The sequence below is a fragment of the Lissotriton vulgaris genome, unplaced genomic scaffold (genome assembly GCF_964263255.1).
Source record: "Lissotriton vulgaris unplaced genomic scaffold, aLisVul1.2 SCAFFOLD_474, whole genome shotgun sequence".
Taxonomy (NCBI): domain Eukaryota; kingdom Metazoa; phylum Chordata; class Amphibia; order Caudata; family Salamandridae; genus Lissotriton; species Lissotriton vulgaris.
Window position 1 is genome coordinate 681,026 of NW_028248784.1, and position 18,667 is coordinate 699,692.

Here is an 18,667-nt window from a genome sequence, read left to right on the forward strand (position 1 = left end):
CTATATAAAACTCTGCAAAAAAAAAATATGGTGGCCGTCTGCATAGCCTATGTCCTTCTGCTGCAACTGCCCTTTCCAACGCTGTATTGGGTGTTGTGATTGGTGCTGTGGTTACTGAGATTACCCGCCTCAAAAGTTTGGGCTCTCTCTTTATAATATTAGTATGGATATGGATATATATATATGTAGGGCCTAGAAGCTACAAAGTATTTTCTCGAACAGCGCCAGATGAGATTCGCTAGACACAACAAAATGATCATTGAGTTTATAGAGTTCTGTCTAACTCACAATATTTTCCTTTTTGAGGACCAGCTATATATCCAAACATCGGGGACGGCGATGGGCACCTGCTTCGCCCCCAGCTACGCAAACTTGTTCGTCAGCTGGTGGGTGGAGCGGGTGCCCAGGAGCTGCACAGTGGGTCTAGACAAAAGGAATGTTATATGCTGGCATCGTTACATCGACGATTTATTTATCGTCTGGAACGGTGGGATGAATACAGCGGAGGAGTTCATTAGAGTTCTTAACATCAATGATCTCAACCTGCACTTCTCGGGTTCAGTTAGCCCGGTGGCAGCGGACTACTTGGATCTGAGAGTGTACGTTGAGGGGAACCATCTCCATACCACCCTCTACAGAAAAGAAACTGCTGGCAATTCAACACTCTTTGCCAGCAGTAGCCATCCACCCCAGCTAAAAAACAGCATTCCCTACGGAGAATTATTAAGGCTCCGGAGGAACTGTTCAAAGGACTCTGATTTTGAGGCGGCTGCCTCAGAATGTCTAGCGCGATTTTCCATTAGGGGATATGGTGAAACACTCCTGAAAAACACACTCAAGAAGGTTAGAAAGGTACAAAGGACATCACTCTTGGCCACAGATAATCTAACTGTGGGCAGAGACAAAAAAGCCACCAATAATGAAGGAAAATTCAGACTTATCACCCCGTACTCATCGGGTGCTAAGGACCTAAGTACCATGCTTAATAAAAATTGGCAAATACTGAAGACTGACAGCATACTTAAGGAGGACCTACCGGCACATCCTTTAATAACGTTTAGCAGAGCCAGATCATTAGGTGACATGTTGGTCTCCAGCCATCTGGAGAAACCGTCTCCAAAAACAAATACCTTGAAACAACTGTCGGGGTTCTTTCCTTGTGGGCGCTGCAAGGCCTGTACTGGTAGCAGAAGAGTGCTATCGTATAGTATACCTGATACTGGTAACATAGTGCCCATCAAGCAGTTCATAACGTGTAGCTCCCAGTTTGTAGTGTACTGCTTGCTCTGCCCGTGTGGCTTACGCTACATCGGCAGAACTATCAAAGAACTCAAACTGAGGATTCTGGAACATCTCCGGGCAATCGAGAAAGTTGACAACGCATATCCTGTTGCCCGGCACTTTGCCGAGGAACATGGCAAAGATCGTACCAAACTCCAATTCTTTTGATTGGATGTTGTTCCACCCAATATACGAGGAGGTGACCGGCTTAGAAGACTCCATAGGTTGGAATCGAGATATATTGTAGACCTTTCCACTAAACACCCGAGAGGACTCAATAGTGGAGAGGAACTGTCATGCCATTTAGGCAAATGAAATCATAACTATTATAGGATCTCCGGAGAATGATCTGTGTAATGCTGTCTCTTAAGAACTATGAATTGTATGATTGCCTTTTATAAATCTTGCATTTCTCTTTACTTAGTTTGGAATTTTTGAGGGTAGTTCCCTGCACTAATTTACCATCTGTGCAGTAATTGCAGGGTTCTGGACATGTACATATGTATATACAGACAGAGTCTGGAATCAAGAGAACGTGATTATGTTCACTAATCATTTCCATCATGGACAAAGAATAAGAAAGATGATGCTATATGAGTACGCACTATCTTCTTTGCAAGATGATTTGGGAATTCACTTACTGATCAGATGGAAATCATTTATATAACATATCTTGTATAATACATTTGGTCATTAAGATGTTATCCGCTGATAAGCTTGATGAATTTTGAGAACTTTTGATAATCCTGACTTCTACAATTCTGAAATTCTGTGATACATGTCATGACATATTCTTTTTGATGAACTGCATTGTTATTTCTGGTATAAGTTTGTTAATCATGTTTTGACATTTAGTACATAGGACACTAGCCGTTCCACGGCTTTATTGAAGCGTCATAATTCATGGACATTATATAAACGATACCCCTGTAAATGGATAGAACACCATTCAAAAATGGCGCCCGTAGTGGTGCAAAGGGGCGAAGTCCGATGTCACTGTCAATGATTGTAAAACAACTTTATTAACTTGCTGTTTGCACGTCACGAGTGACACACTGACGAAGGCTTACGCCGAAACGCGTTTGTGCTTCCCTTTTTCCCCACATTAAATCATCACCGTGATATCTCTCAGTTTATGAGTGCTGCTTCTTTTCTTGTGAACTAAGAAAGGCTTTGAGCGTTATATATATATATATATATATATATATATATACATATGCATATATATATATATATATATGCAATCCGTCACCCACAACAGCCGCCGGGAGTGAAGAGGCCTGCACAGGAGAACGAGTGAGAACAGTCTTTATTCATCCGCAGTAGGTAAGGTTACATTGTACACCCGCTGTCCAGGCGAATGCATTTCGGCTTGTGAATAGCCTTCTTCAGCGCCGCGAGTGTTTTCAGTCAGTCAGGCAGCGGCACATTTATCTGACAAAAAGTCACGCCCCACCTGACTTGGCCTGTGTCATGTGATCAAGGTCCAAGGAGGGACCGAAACGCGTCGTGACGCCTGAACACCGAAAATAAACCTTTGCACAAATCTGAGGACCGTGTCCGTATCTTCATTCTCCACGAGGACTGTGGTTTTTGTTATTTTGGATATGGAACCTGCACAAATATATATATATATATATACATATGCATATATATATATATATATGCAATCCGTCACCCACAACAGCCGCCGGGAGTGAAGAGGCCTGCACAGGAGAACGAGTGAGAACAGTCTTTATTCATCCGCAGTAGGTAAGGTTACATTGTACACCCGCTGTCCAGGCGAATGCATTTCGGCTTGTGAATAGCCTTCTTCAGCGCCGCGAGTGTTTTCAGTCAGTCAGGCAGCGGCACATTTATCTGACAAAAAGTCACGCCCCACCTGACTTGGCCTGGTTTGCTCCACCTCCTTCAGCCCCAGACAAACGCAAATGTCTACTGGCTAGTCGTGTGTGATGACTACCATTCCCAGAGTGCATCTTGCTTGATTTCTGGAAAGCGTTGCGTCGAGATGGCAAAGCGTCTTTCTTTTCCAATTGTTCCCCATCTGGCTGCGGAAGAACACGCTGCCCTCTCCGGTCTCCTTCCGTTTCAACCTGCCTGCTCCTGGTATCCAAAAAGCGGGGACAAGGCTGTAATGCAAGCCCAGTCCAACGTGGAGCTTGTTAACCCCAACACCGCCGTATTAGACCCAGACAGGCAGGTGGACTCCAACAAATCCCGGTACCCCGGGAAACTCCAGAACGCCACCAAAGCAGCCACCAGCAGGGTCAGAGTCACCTTGATGAAACGGGGGCCCCTTAGCGCGGTTCTGGAATCCGCGCAGTAACATGCAATCCGTCACCCACAACAGCCGCCGAGAGTGAAGAGGCCTGCACAGGAGAACAAGTGAGAACAGTCTTTATTCATCCGCAGTAGGTAAGGTTACATTGTACACCCGCTGTCCAGGCGAATGCATTTCGGCTTGTGAATAGCCTTCTTCAGCGCCGCGAGTGTTTTCAGTCAGTCAGGCAGCGGCACATTTATCTGACAAAAAGTCACGCCCCACCTGACTTGGCCTGCTTTGCTCCACCTCCTTCAGCCCCAAGGCAAACGCAAATGTCTATTGTCTAGTTGTGTGTGATGACTACCATTCCCAGAGTGCATCTTGCTTGATTTCTGGAAAGCATTGCGTCGAGATGGCAAAGCGTCTTTCTTTTCCAATTGTTCCCCATCTGGCTGCGGAAGAACACGCTGCCCTCTCCGGTCTCCTTCCGTTTCAACCTGCCTGCTCCTGGTATCGAAAAAGCGGGGACAAGGCTGTAATGCAAGCCCAGTCCAACGTGGAGCTTGTTAACCCCAACACCGCCGTATTAGACCCAGACAGGCAGGTGGACTCCAACAAATCCCAGGACCCCGGGCAACTCCAGAACGCCACCAAAGCAGCCACCAGCAGGGTCAGAGTCACCTTGATGAAACGGGGGCCCTTAGCGCGGTACTGGAATCCGCGCAGTAACATGCAATCCGTCACCCACAACAGCCGCCGAGAGTGAAGAGGCCTGCACAGGAGAACGAGTGAGAACAGTCTTTATTCATCCGCAGTAGGTAAGGTTACATTGTACACCTGCTATACACATACCTATATATATATATATATATATATATATATATATATATATATATATATATTCACTGAAAAAAAACATAGGTTTCAGCCACGTTATAGTTAGGAATTAGCATTTAAAAAACCTTAGAAATTCACAGAAAAAAACCATAGGTTTCAAACATGTTATAGTTAGATGGACATTTCACTCCTACAAAACCATTGAAATTCCCCCGTTATAGTTAGTTCAGCTAACTATAACTCGCGCGCCCGCAGTGCACTGCTGATGACGTCACATATTACATCAATCATGACATGGTCAGTGACATCACTCATGACATCACTGATGACATCTCAAATGACATCACTGATGACATCATCCTTGTGAAAGAGTGGCAGACCTCCTCTCACCCTAATATAACCTTTGATACACACATTCAAAAATAGAAACTAAAACTTTCAAAAAAATTGGAGATACCAATACCAGTTACAACAACCTATTCAGTAATAATAAAAGTGTTGACGCATTCCAGGGGTATGGGACCCTTCCACTCCCTCTGGAACTCCTACTATACGAAGGTTCGATTTTCGAGAGTGGTTCTCCAACTCTTTCATTTTGTTCTCCAACGCATTTTTGCTTTTGGCGGCTGCTTTAACCTCCTGCATAACAGAATATAGCTGGTCCTCCAAGGCTGATATCCTCTCTTCAGCCTCCTGGAGCTTAACTGGAAGACTTCCCATTGTACTTTCAATCTTCTCTAACCGTAGATTGAGGGAGGCCAGTTCTGCTTTCTGAGGTTTTTTTCAAATCGCGGACCTCCTCTAAGATCAGATTTAACATGTTGTTGCGGGGATGACGAGGGAGAAGAAAGGGCACGGAGACTGGACCGGGGTATGTAGGGTTTTATTTTTATAAATGTCTTCTTTTTCCTTTGAGACAGTCGCTCTCTTGCTAATATGACTGGGTTGACTCCTCCTCCTGGGTTCGGATGGGGTCTGCTGCTGTCTCTCTCTGGGTCCTCCGTTGTTAGCTTTTCCTCGGTTGCTCCACCGAAGTACATGCGTGGGAAAAAAGGAGGACCGGTATTAGTTAAGGCTCCTTATACTCTTGTACCCACGGGAAGCCCGGGGTGTGACGGGGACACCGTGATTCGTGCACCTATTAGTGACAAGTGCTCCGTGAACTAAACAAATAAAAGGGGATTGTGGAGGATAACAGGCTATTTACAAGAGGGGGGGCACGAATAAGCGCTTCTTGGAGGGATATCAGGTTACGCACTCCGGGGTTTACGCTGTGCCTCCCCTCTTCCCAAACGAACCAGTAACGCGCTGCCGTACCTGGTGGAGCCACACTCCCTGGTGAGTGTGGCTGGGCGGCTCGCATTGACGGTGGCCTCCTGGCTTCAACTTTCACTCTGGGTGGGCCTCCTCTCCTTCTTCCGCCTCAGCTCTTCCGACCGGCTCCTTTTCTTCGCACGCCTTCGCTCTTTGGACCGGCTCTTCTCCGTATTCCGAGTGTTCTCTCCACCATGCAATGATCTCCTCGTACTGCTCTGGTGCTTGCTTGGTGACATCACACGCCGCTCTTTCAACTTCCTCACTTTTCACCAATCAGGTAGTGTAGACGTCAGTCAGGGGTGTGGTTTCGTCCTTGCAACTCTCCCAGTTAAAGGAGCCTGCACCTTCCCCGATGGTGTTGTCCGGCCAGATTGTCCTGGAGTCGAGTTGCCAGCTATCCTGATGTGGAGAGAAAAAGGGAGGGGCAGCCATGTCAGAGACCCACCAGTCCACCACAGGGGTCACTTCTTCCGAGGGTATGCTCTCTCCGCTACACATGTCTTTGATGCTCATGTGAAACTGCCCCTTGACTCAACCATTAAGTTAGAATTGAGGTTCGAATCAAGGATAGGATTGGGGGTGGCAGGATTAACAGCTGGAGATAGAATTCCTTGCCCCAGCTCCACCTGTTGAGGGGGTATAGACTGAACTAAAGTTCTAACCAGGGGTATTGGTGCAATACCTGAACTCTTAGGAGTATCTATGACCTGATCACAAAGTTGCGCATTTTAAGAGTTTGACAAATTTGCTGCAGACATCCCTCTCTGGTTAGTGAATAGAGCAGTCTCTTCGATGTGGTGGAAAGAGTTAAGCTGGTCAGGCGTTTCAATATTAAAAGTAGAGTCAGCATTTGGAGCATTTGGAGGTACTTGTGCACTATCTGATCTTGGGATCGCAGACCCTAATTCTGGTACATCGAACCTAACTGCAGTTCTGGCTATTCCGGAATGCTCCTTGATGTTCTGTGTGCACAAACTGAGACTAGGAGAGGAAGCCCGTGGCATTGGTTTTTTAAGGAAGAGTGAAAATAGTTTGGGCTCCTTCGTGGCGCTCACTTTCTTTTGCATATCCAGTTCGCCTTCTTCTTGCAAGCATTATGGAGGACATGTAGTGACTCCAATCTTACCCGGAACTCCCCCTAGCTGGGCTGGCTGTTGTATAACTGTTACTACAGCAGCGGAATTTCCATCCTCTCCTTCGGAACTTTCAAATGTAGAGTCAAGGCCATGTACCTGAGGGGTGCTTTCCAACCCAGCCAGGCGGGCTGCCTCTTTTGCCCGAACAATCCAACCGTCAGGGTTTTTAAAATGCTAATTCCTAACTATAACGTGGCTGAAAACTATGGTTTTTTCAGTGAATTTCTAATGTTTTTTAAATGCTAATTCCTAACTATAACGTGGCTGAAACCTATAGTTTTTTCTGTGAATTTCAAAGGTTTTGTAAATGATCATTTTTAAATGTATTAACTGTTATTTTTTTTATACTGATTTACTACATTGTTTTAAAGTATTTGTTTTAAAAAATATATTTCATTTTTTAAATTACATTACATATTTTTAATATAAATTGGAAAAAAAATGTTTTTAAAAATATTGTAATATATTTTTTTATTTTATATATTTTTGTATTTCTATACATTTTATATAGCAGGCAATGATATCATATGGAAGGAAATTCAAGTTACTGGTAAGTATGGTTAGAATTACTTTTCAGGATCAGTAATGGGCTGAAAGATGCAGCACTGAGGTCTCTCCTGATAACAGGTGAGTAAATCGGAATTCGTAGTTCGACTATTTGAGAGGAATCTTTTAAAGTTCCAAAACTCCACACTTAAAAGAATTTCCAAGTGAAACTAGTCAATGTTAGCCTATGGAAGGAAATTCAAGTTACTGTAAGTATGGTTAGAATTACTTTTCAGGATCCGTAGTGGGCTGAAAGATGCAGCACTGAGGTCTCTCCTTAAAACAGGTGAGTAAATCGGAATTTGTAGTTCGGCTGATGTTAGAGGAATATTTGTACGTTTCAAAAATAGACAAACATTCTGGTGAAAACAACACAATAGATTTCTATGGAAGGAAATACAAGTTACTGGTAAGTATGCTTAGATTTACTTTTCAGGGTCCGTACTGGGCTCAAAGATGCAGCACTGACGTCTCTCGTGATAACAGGTGAGTAAATCGGAATTCGTAGTTCCGCTGATTTTAGAGGAATATTGTGTTCAATAGTGAAGGAAGGGGGCAGAGCCTTAGGTGACATGTGTGCAAACATGCACTTTGGCGCGTTTTAGGTTGGGGAATTAATTCCTTTTCAATCCTGAGGTCCCCTGTGAGCCAACTAGCCCACCAGGTACCTCCAGTATGCGCCAGGGAGCTCCATTGCAGAGAGGTGTTCAGAGGGCACGCCCCCTTTTTACAACACTCTGCAACGCAGCTCCATGGCGCTTACTGGAGGTACCTGTTGGACTAGTTGGCCCCTAGGGGACCTCTGGATTGAAGAGGAATTAATTCCCCAACTTAAAACACGCCAAAGGGCATGTTTACACACATATCACATCAAGCCCCGCCCCCTACCTTCACCATTGTGCAAACGCGCCCCGTAGCGCGTTCTAAATTGGGGGATTAAGTCCCATTGCATACTGGGGGTCCCTGGGGGCCAACTAGCCCACCAGGAACCTCCAGTATGCGCCAGGGGGCTGCGTTGCAGAGAGGTGTAAAAAGGGGCGTGGCCTCATAACACCTCTCTGCAACGCAGCCCCCTGGCGCGTTTGAAGGGGGGGAATATTTTAAAACAGCACTCTGTATTTTCTTTGTATTTTTAACTTTCACTAACCTTGTACCTGGCATTATTCTTGCTAGCACTCCCTCCCGCACAGCTGATTTGAAAGCTGTAGAGGGTTGCTACACTCATTGACGACATCCAGGGGAAGCCTGGTCAGGCCACGCCCCCTCTCCCATAGGCCACGCCCCTGCCTTCATAGCGCGCCAACAGCCTCGCGCTGATAGAGACTAACTCCTGAGGCGGAAAGCCGGGAGCAACGAGCGATCATTTTAAAACTGCACTATTTGTATTTTCTTTGTATTTTTAACTTTCACTAACCTTGTACCTGGCATTATTCATGCTAGCACTCCCTCCCGCACAGCTGATTTGAAAGCTGTAGAGGGTTGCTACACTCATTGACGACATCCAGGGGAAGCCTGGTCAGGCCACGCCCCCTCTACGATAGGACACACCCGTCCCTCAACTTCCCCTTACTTAAATCATGTGTCTTTCCCGGCCGCGCAGCGGACGGGCGCAGCGGGCGCGCCGGCAGCGCGCCGACGGCGCGCCAAAGGCAAGCCCATCTGCGCCCGTCCGCGCCAGTCCAGCGTCCAGGGCCACAACCCCTGTTTAACTTCCACCGGCGCACTTGAAATACTGCTACTCCAGAGAAACACTCCTTAACCTAAACTGCAAAAAATGCCCACTTGCAGCACCACTCTCAATGAGAGGTAGGCCGAACTTCAGCAGATGTGGATTTTGTGGCTATACAATACCACACCCCTCACTCAGTGGGTTCAACTCTCTACCCTCGAATACCCCTTCCCACCCTCACACCCAGCCAACGCACTGCCGATCCATACCTAACAGCAAGTCTCTAAAAAACATACTCCTAAACGTTAGGTCAATGCCCAGGCACAAACATGAAATTTAATCACTCATCGTGGACAACGAGGTTGATCTGGCCTTTTTAACTGAAACATGGGCAACAGACTCTTCTGGGCCGGACTGGAATACCGCAGTACCCTCAGACTATTCTGTAGCACATGTAGACAGACAAGGAAATATGTGGGGTGGTGTAGCTATCATTCCCTGCTCAACCTTTAAAGTACATATTCTCCATCAGCTAGGACTGGAATCAGAGGCCATATCCTTTTCGGTCAAACTTAACAACCAACTAATATTTAATGGCCTCCTGTTATACCGACCCCCAGGACCTAGAGGTCCATTTACCAACGCTCTTTTAACCTTTCTGGAGACCACGTCAGATCACCCTACCTTCACAATATTGGGAGATTTTAACTTTCACCTCGAAGACAACAACTCGAGTGACTCTACCACCCTAATAGACAACTTTAGTAGCTATGGACTAACCCAACTAACGACAGGACCCACTCACACAGCAGGGCACACTCTGGACTCTATCTTTACTAATAATCACCATATTAAAGTCACCTCCACCACACCTCTTCCTTGGTCTGACCATGCCGCCATAAATTTCAGCCTAGTAATCACGCTGTCCAATGCAAGGAGAAAAAACCTTGTACTTCCGAATAAATTCCGTCCATGGAAAAAATTAGAAGCTATTTCATTAGCAAACCTTCTTAGCAAGGACGCACCCATCAACGTCAGCTCTGACAGCAATGATGGTGCCCACAAATGTAACTCCTGGCTCCTACAAGCAATGGACAAGTTAGCCCCGGAAGAATTAAAAAAAAACAAGATCCGCTCTGCATCCGCACAATGGTACACCCCAGAGGTTAAATTGATAAAATTGAAATGCAGGAGGGCCGAGAGAATTTGGCGAAACGACTATAACCCTCAGTCCAAAAAAGAGTACACGGCTGCCTTACATGAATACAAGCTCGCTATAGAGCAAGCCAAGACCATTTTCTTCACTAAGAAAATCCAAGAGTCCTCAAACTCCTCAAAGGAACTATTTAAAACCGTGACTCACTTAGCTAAAAGTCCAAGAGAAACCACATTCCAACCTCACCAAGAATTTGTGGAAAACATTGCCCCCAATTCTTTCAACTGAAAGTTCATTCAGTGTACAATGACCTTCAATCACTACCCCCGTGCGAAACGGTCCCCCATGATTCACATCCACAGACACCAACTCCGGAATTTCCCAGATTTTCCCAGCTCAGCTGTGACCATGTTGCCACGCTACTTCTTCAAACTAAGTCCGGCTCGCCACTGGACTCATGCCCCCCTTATGTCCTACATATGGTCCCTGAGACCATTAGTCAAGTTTTAACCCCCCTTCTTAATACTGCAATATACTCCGGACAATTCCCCAGCAGCTGGAGGAAGGCGTGTATCAGGCCTATACTCAAAAAGGAGTCCCTCGACCCCAAGGAACCCAAGAATTACCGCCCTATATCATGCTTGCACCTACCTGCCAAAATTCTAGAAAATGCAATGAACCAGGAACTAACAAAACACCTTGAGGACAACCATCTATTAGACCCCACGCAGCATGGCTTCAGGGCCTGTCACTCAACTGAAACTGCCCTGATCATTGCATCCGATGACATCCGTCAATCCATGGATAAAGGAGGCAGAGCCGCTCTGATCCTACTAGATTTGACTGCGGCGTTTGACACCGTGAACCACAATGTCCTTTTGAATAGACTAATAACGCTGGGCATTTCACATACCGCCCTAAAACTGCTCCAGACCTTTCTGCAGGCATGCATCCATCAAATCCACTGGGACAGATTGCTGTCCGAGGAATTCCTCCTGCCCTGCGGAGTTCCCCAGAGGTCGGCTTTGTCACCAACCCTTTTTAATCTGTATGTCACACCCCTAGCTGCACTGATTAAATCCCATGGCCTACATTTCGTTTCGTACGCTGATGACACGCAACTGGTGATCTTAATGGCTCACTCTGTAGATGCCACTGCCACCAGTTTCAGACACTGTCTGTCAGATGTCAAGGCATGGATGAACTCCCATTTCCTCAAACTCAACACCGAAAAAACGGAGGTGATTGAGTTTGGCCAAAAACCTTCCGTTTGGAACGATCTCTGGTGGCCCCCAGAAGCTGGCGTTTGTCCCACCCCGGCAAACAAGGTCAGAAACCTTGGTTTTATAATGGACAAGGACCTCTCTTGCACAGCCCAAATTAACCAGGTCACTTCGTCCTGCTTCTTCACTCTAAAGGTTCGCAGAAAAATCTTGCCTTACATCCCATTCGCCCTGAGGAAAACTGTCGTAGGTGCTCCGATTATGTCTTGGGTAGACTATTGCAATGCCCTATACATAGGTGCCGGCGAAAAACAACGTAACCAACTCCAGTCCATCCAAAACGCGGCGGCCAGAGTTCTGCTTAATCTTCCTAAACGACACCCCACCTCCAAAGCAATAAGCAAACTACACTGGCTCCCAGTTAGGAAAAGAATCCAATTCAAGGTCTTGTGTTTAGCCCACAAATCCCTATATGGACAAACCGCTAAACAGCTCTCCAAACTTCTCTCCCCATATGTTCCTGAGCGCTCACTTAGATCCAATTCCCAAAATCTAATCTACACCTCCAGGATCAAGAGAGTCCGTTGGGGCGGCAGATCCTTTTCCCATCAAGTCCCTAAGCTCTGGAACAGTCTACCTTCCTCACTCCGCTCCGAAAAGAGCTTAGCTAAGTTTAGGAAAGAGCTTAAAACCTGGCTATTTGGGCTACCCTAACTCTGCCACCTCTATCTCTCTGTCTCTCAGCGCCAAGACGCCTCGGCATAAGAGCGCTCTAAAAATAACTCAGTCAGTCAGTCAACTAATTCCCCTTGCATACTGGGTGTCCCTGGGGGCCAACAAGCCCACCAGGAACCATCAGTATGCGCCAGGGGGCTGCGTTGCAGAGAGGTGTAAAAAGGGGCGTGGCCTCATTACACCTCTCTGCAACGCAGCCCCCTGGCGCGTTTGCAGAGGGGGAAATAATTACCCTTGCATACTGGGGGTCCCTGGGGGCCAACTAGCCCACCAGGAACGTCCAGTATGCGCCAGGGGGCTGCGTTGCAGAGAGGTGTAATGAGGCATGCCCCTTTTTACACCTCTCTGCAACGCAGCCCCCTGGCGTGTTTGCAGAGGGGGAACTTATTTCCCTTGCATACTGGGGCTCCCTGGGGGCCAACTAGCCCACCAGGAACCTCCAGTATGCGCCAGGGGGCTGCGTTGCAGAGAGGTGTAATGAGGCCACGCCCCTTTTTATAACACTCTAAAACGCAGCTCCGTGGCGCTTACTGGAGGTACCTGGTGGGCTAGTTGGCCCCCAGGGATACCCACTATTCAAGGGGAATTACTTCCCCCTCTGCAAACCCGCTAGGGGGCGCGTTTGCTGAGTGGTGCAGGGAGGGGGCGGGGATTGAGGTGACGGATTGCACCGCTCTGCAAACGCGCCCCCTGGCGCGTTTGCAGAGGGGGAACTAAATCCCCTTGAATACTGGGGGTCCCTGGGGGCCAACTAGCCCACCAGGACCCTCCAGTATGCGCCAGGGGGCTGTGTTGCAGAGAGGTGTAAGAAGGGGCATGGCCTTATTACTACACCTCTCTGCAATGCAGCCCCCTGGCACATACTGGAGGTTCCTGGTGGGCTAGTTGGCCCCCATGGACCCCCAGTATTCAAGGGGAATTAGTTCCCCCTCTGCAAACGCGCCAGGGGGCGCGTTTGCAGAGTGGTGCAATCCGTCATTTTATTTATTGGCAGGGTACTTGTACCCTACGCGAATCCCGCGATTTTTTCAACAACAAAAAAATTGGGGGGCCTTGGGGGTCCTTGTGGGACCCCCTAAGCAGGACTGGGGGGTCAGGGTGTTTCTACCCTGCCCCCTTTTTGTGTTTTTTGCGTTTCTTTTTCTGTTTTCTTGTGCCTCGGTTCTACTGAGGCACAAGATGGCTGCCAACACTTCCTGGTTTGGAGTGTTGACAGGCAGTTTACAGCCATGCAGCTCGTGCTAGTAATGGTACACGAAAAGGCCTCGGACAGTACGCGTACGGTACAACTTTGCATATATATATCTATGATTTTACTTTTGATTTTCTCAGGAACTACTGAACGGATTTACACCATTTAACAAAAAGCACAATCTACGGACCAAACTCTAACTTTTTCCCAAATTTGGTACAATTCCGTTCAGCAGTTCGGGCTGTAGCCGTGTCTAACGGTCCCTATGGAAAATTGCATGGGGAAAACACGTTTTGGGACCCTCTTTCTCCTCTGCCCCCGCTTCACGAATCACCCCCAAACTTTCAGGGAAGGAGCGGAACTGAGAAGGCCATCTTCTTGGAGAATTTCACGAAGATTTGTTAATCGGCGCCAAAGTTAATCCAAATAGAATGTTGTGGATTTCCTATGAAAACTAGGTCCTAACTATAACTACCTACTGGCGACCGCCAATGTATAAACAACAACGGGGTATAGCCATGGGTGCCAGCTTCTCCCCCAGTTATGCCTGTTTGCATATGGGATGGTGGGAGGAGCTGGTACTCATGAAGGAACACACCTCAACTGTAAAGACCAAGAGTAAGTGCTGGTTGTGCTTTATAGTTGACTTGTTTTTAATATGGAGAGGCAATGGAGAAGAAGCAGATCAGTGTATTACAGAGCTAAATATGAATAATCTTAATCTACATTTTACAGCAGTCATCAGTTCAACATCTATTATTTTTTTAGATATAGAAGTCTTTATCAAAAAAGGCAAACTTGAAACCAGGTTACATAGAAAACCCGCTGCTGGCAATGCTATATCGCACGCAGGCAGCTTTCACCTGCAGCATTTGATACAAAGTATCCCCTACAGGGATATTCTGCGACTAAAACGAATGTGCAGACGAGAGGAGGATCTGAATATAGCACAACAAGCTTGTGCAAGCAGATTCCGTGCAAGGGGATACTCCAACAAATGCATAGAACAGGCCATAAAGAAAAGTAGAGGGGTGACAAGGGAACATCGAATCAAAAAGTTCAGCAGGGAGGAGACCAAACAGACCCAAGAATCCTCTACATTCAGATTTATCCTAAAATACAGCAAACAGGATAAAGAGATCAGACTAATCATTAGAAAAAATTGGCCTCTGATTTTAGATGATCCGATTATTGGCCATACTCTTCGAAAAAATGCCTCAATAACATATACCAGGGCTACCTCAATGAAGGATGTCCTGGTAAAAAATGATCCATTTACGCAAACGAAAATACCTGGCTGTCACAGAGAAAGGGTTTTTATTGCGCCAGGACATGCAAAGCATGCCAATTTGGAGGTAAAAAAGCAACATATGATACTTCATTCAGTGATATAGAAACACCAATAGGGAAAGCTCTAACCTGTAAATCTGACTTCGTAGTATATGTTTTGGAGTGTCCCTGTGCCCTTAGATATGTAGGGAGCACAATACTACAGGGACACAAAAGGATATTACAACATATCAGAGCCATCAGAAATAAGGATTCAGCCTACCAGTGATTGAAGCTATACCACCATACAAACGGGGAGGGGACAGGGAAAGGGCACTCTGAAGGTTAGAAACCAGATATATTCTAGACCTCGATAGCAAACACCCAGGAGACCTGAACATTACTGAGGAGCTATACACCAGCCTCTAATTAAATTTTTCCAAAAAGTCTAGCAAATTACCCAATCTCAAAAATCAATTCAGTAAATCAAACAAAGTAGATTAAGTGGTAATTTAGCTAAATTACATTAAAATGAACAGATTTTACTTAACATGTTATGCTGCTGAAAATCCCCCTTGTTATGTATATATAAAAACCTTTTTTACACATTGTTACACGATTTTTAGAAGGGATCTTAGGAAATCTTTTTATACACACATTTTACACACTTATTATATGATATATCTCCATGGGTTTTAGAAATTTTGATACAGCAAAGCCATATATTAGCATATAAATGTTGATTTGTAAAAATACTGTAGCTTGCACTAGCACTTTATGTATTTAATTGTAAAGTGGTTGAAACAAGATTGACTGGGTATTTAAACCAGGATGAAAAAACAACCAAATACAACAACAAGCCAGTAAACAAGCCAGTAACGTTACATGATTTTAAAGGTATGTTGTCTATGTTTATGCTAAACTTTGCACTTTGGGCACATGTCACTTTAAGAATGAACAGAGAAAAAAGTTAAAAAAAAGTAAAATGGTTGTATAAAAACATACTCTGTATCATCATGGCCCATCATGTGATCAAGGCTCTTTGGGAGCTGAAACGTGTAATGCTGCTAGTGCTTGTGAGAACAGAATAAATTAAGAAATCTACACTTACTCGTGGTCCGTGGTCCATTGTTTTCAAGTGGATTGAAGAGTTGGAGTTATGTGAATATATATATATATATATATATATATATATATATATATATACACACACACACACACACACACACACACACACTACATATACCCACCCATACCCACTAGCAGTTTCCAGTGGGTAGTTATAATTAGGTCTGCGTTTAATTATGAAGAGCCTTTTTTGTTTTGCTTATGAATTTGGCACCGTTTGACGAATCTTCACAAAAGTTTCTCAAAAAAAGTTTATCCACCTCAGCTCTTTCCTGGAAAGTTTCAGAGTGATCTGTCAATCAGTGGGTGTGAAAAAAGGGGGGCCCTAAAAAGCAAAATCTTCATGCATTTTCCACCGGCTCTTTAAAACAGTGCTAATGCAAAAACTGCTGAATGGAATTACACCAAATTTGTCAGGAAGCTATATCGTGGTTTGGTGTAAATCCTTTCAATAGTTTTTACGAAATTAGCGATCAAAAACATGTGTATATCTGGAAATTTGGGTTCATGGGACTCTCGCAAGAGTCCCTCAAACCCAATTTAAAAAATGTTCTGATTGGCTTAGGGACCTTTTTTCCACCTTGGGCCTACTCATTCCCCTGGAAGTAAAGTACCTGAGGGAGCAAGCACTCTGATGGGCTGCTTGCAACATGAAGAAAAAAATGTTAATCTGTTGTTTAAACTTTTTTTTTTATAATAATTACTATTAAACCAATAGGCTAAATGTTTATATTTTGATATGTTGGTATTTTGACTCTTTGACAAAGTCAGTAAGTCTGGCTGAGTGTGGTCAGGATCTACGAGACCAACTGCGCATGTCTGAAGGCTGTGCATGACGTGGAGTTGCTTGTCTGGGAGGTACTGGACGAAGGGCATGGCTATAGGCACTGTATCTCTGTATCACTGTACTCGCCGAACAATTAGCATCTATCACCACGAAATACCCTCATACCATCCTTATTGGAGACTTTAATCTGTGGTTTGACAACCTGGACACTGACACCCAAGCTAGAGAATTGTTTGATTCACTCACCGACATCAATATGATCCAATTCACACAGTCTTCCACTCATGAGAAAGGCCATCATCTTGACCAACTATGGTCGCATAATCTCCCACTAACGTCTATCTTGATTCAGCCCTGCATCTGGTCTGATCACCATTTTGTTTACTTTTCCCTTCAAGTAACGAGACAACATCAGACTCCTCCACAGCCTGGAGGGGAAACTCGCAAATGGGGGGCGATAGATCTTCCTGCTTTTCTGGACACTTTGGCCTCTACTTTGCCACCACTCGACTACTTGGGAGACGTAGATGAAATCTATGAAGCGCTCTTCCTGTGGATCCAAAGTGCTGCCAATATTCATGCCCCTAGTGTAAAATTTTCACGCTCACGCGACAAAGAGGCCCATAAATGGTTCTCTGCGGACCTCAAACAACTTAAACTAGAGGTCAGGCAAAAAGAGAGAATTTGGCGCAGAAATTATCTTCCTCAAGATAAAGAGGTCTATTGCCTTAGCCGACGTCTCTACCAAAAAACCATTCTTAAGAGGAAGACCGATTATTTTTCAGGCATAATTCTGAAATCTCAGAATCAAACTAAAGACATCTTTAGAATAGTGAACGACCTCTGTAACGATGAGCGTACGTCACTACCTATCGCACATTCTCAAGCTTTATGTGATGATTTGAACAACTATTTCATTAATAAAATCATTACAATCAAACAAAGTATACCACTACACTCTGCCAGCAACACCATTGAGGACGCATACAAGAATCCAGAGATTTTAGACCACATTCCTCCGATTGACCCCAAACAATTGTCGGAACTCCTTCAACGGATCAAATCTGGGTCACCTAATGATATTTGCCCCCCTTCCATCTTTAGAGAATTAGGCCTATCTCTCCCACATGCACTCCTGCCTATTCTCAATGAATCCCTCAGACAAGGCAGAGTCCCCACAGATTTTAAAAAAGCCCTCCTTATACCGTTGGTAAAAAAACAAGGGAAGGATCCCTCGGATCTTACAAACTATCGACCTATCTCCCTGCTGCCCTACCTCTCAAAGGTATTGGAGGCTCATGTCTCTAAGAGTGTCTCTAATTTCATCGAGACCACCAACTACTTGGAGCCTAATCAAGCGGGGTTCCGCCCAGGTCACTCAACAGAGGCGGTGATCCTGGCGCTTCAAGACAACCTTAGAGCCAATGCGGACGCCGATACACACCAAGCCTTGGTGCTGCTTGACCTCTCGGCTGCGTCCGACACGGTTGACTATGACATCTTGCTCAACCGTGTCGAACAGGCCGGCCTGAGAGTACCAGCGTTGAGCTGGATCACTTCCTTTATCGAGGGCCGGACTCAGGCAATTCAACTTGGCAGCTTTACAGGCACTAGGCATACATCCACCTGTGGAGTCCCGCAGGGGTCGTCATTATCCCCCTTATTATTTAATCTTTATCTCCGCCCTCTTCTTCATTCCCTTAAGAAATTTAAAGTCACGGTGTTCAACTATGCGGACGATTTACAGCTATTATTCCAACTGAACATCCCTGATGCTGTGTCCGAATTTCAGAACACCATGAGACACATCCAATGCTGGATGAACGAAAACCATCTAAAACTTAACCCGGGCAAAACAGAACTACTTTTGCCCGGGAACAGTTTATCCAGCTGGAGTGTCAACTACTGGCCAGCAGACCTGGGCATTCCTCCTGTAAGGTCCACTGCTGTAAAGAGCCTAGGTATCACGCTCCATACAGACCTGTCCTTAAAAACCCAGGTGGGTGCCGTGGTTTCCGCAAGCTTTTTCCAAATGAGGAAAATAAAAAAAATTGCTCACTTACTCACCCAGTCTGCCTTAATCCAGGTTACTATTGCCTTGGTCATGTCCCGCCTGGACTATTCC

The 18,667-nt window shown here is 45.5% G+C and overlaps 1 protein-coding gene across 1 annotated transcript in view; it reads right to left on the reverse strand.

Moving 5' to 3' along the window:
* LOC147663828 (GATOR1 complex protein DEPDC5-like) overlaps positions 1-18,667 on the reverse strand; it is a 585,638-nt gene that overhangs the window by 549,450 nt on the left and 17,521 nt on the right. The window lies entirely within an intron of this gene.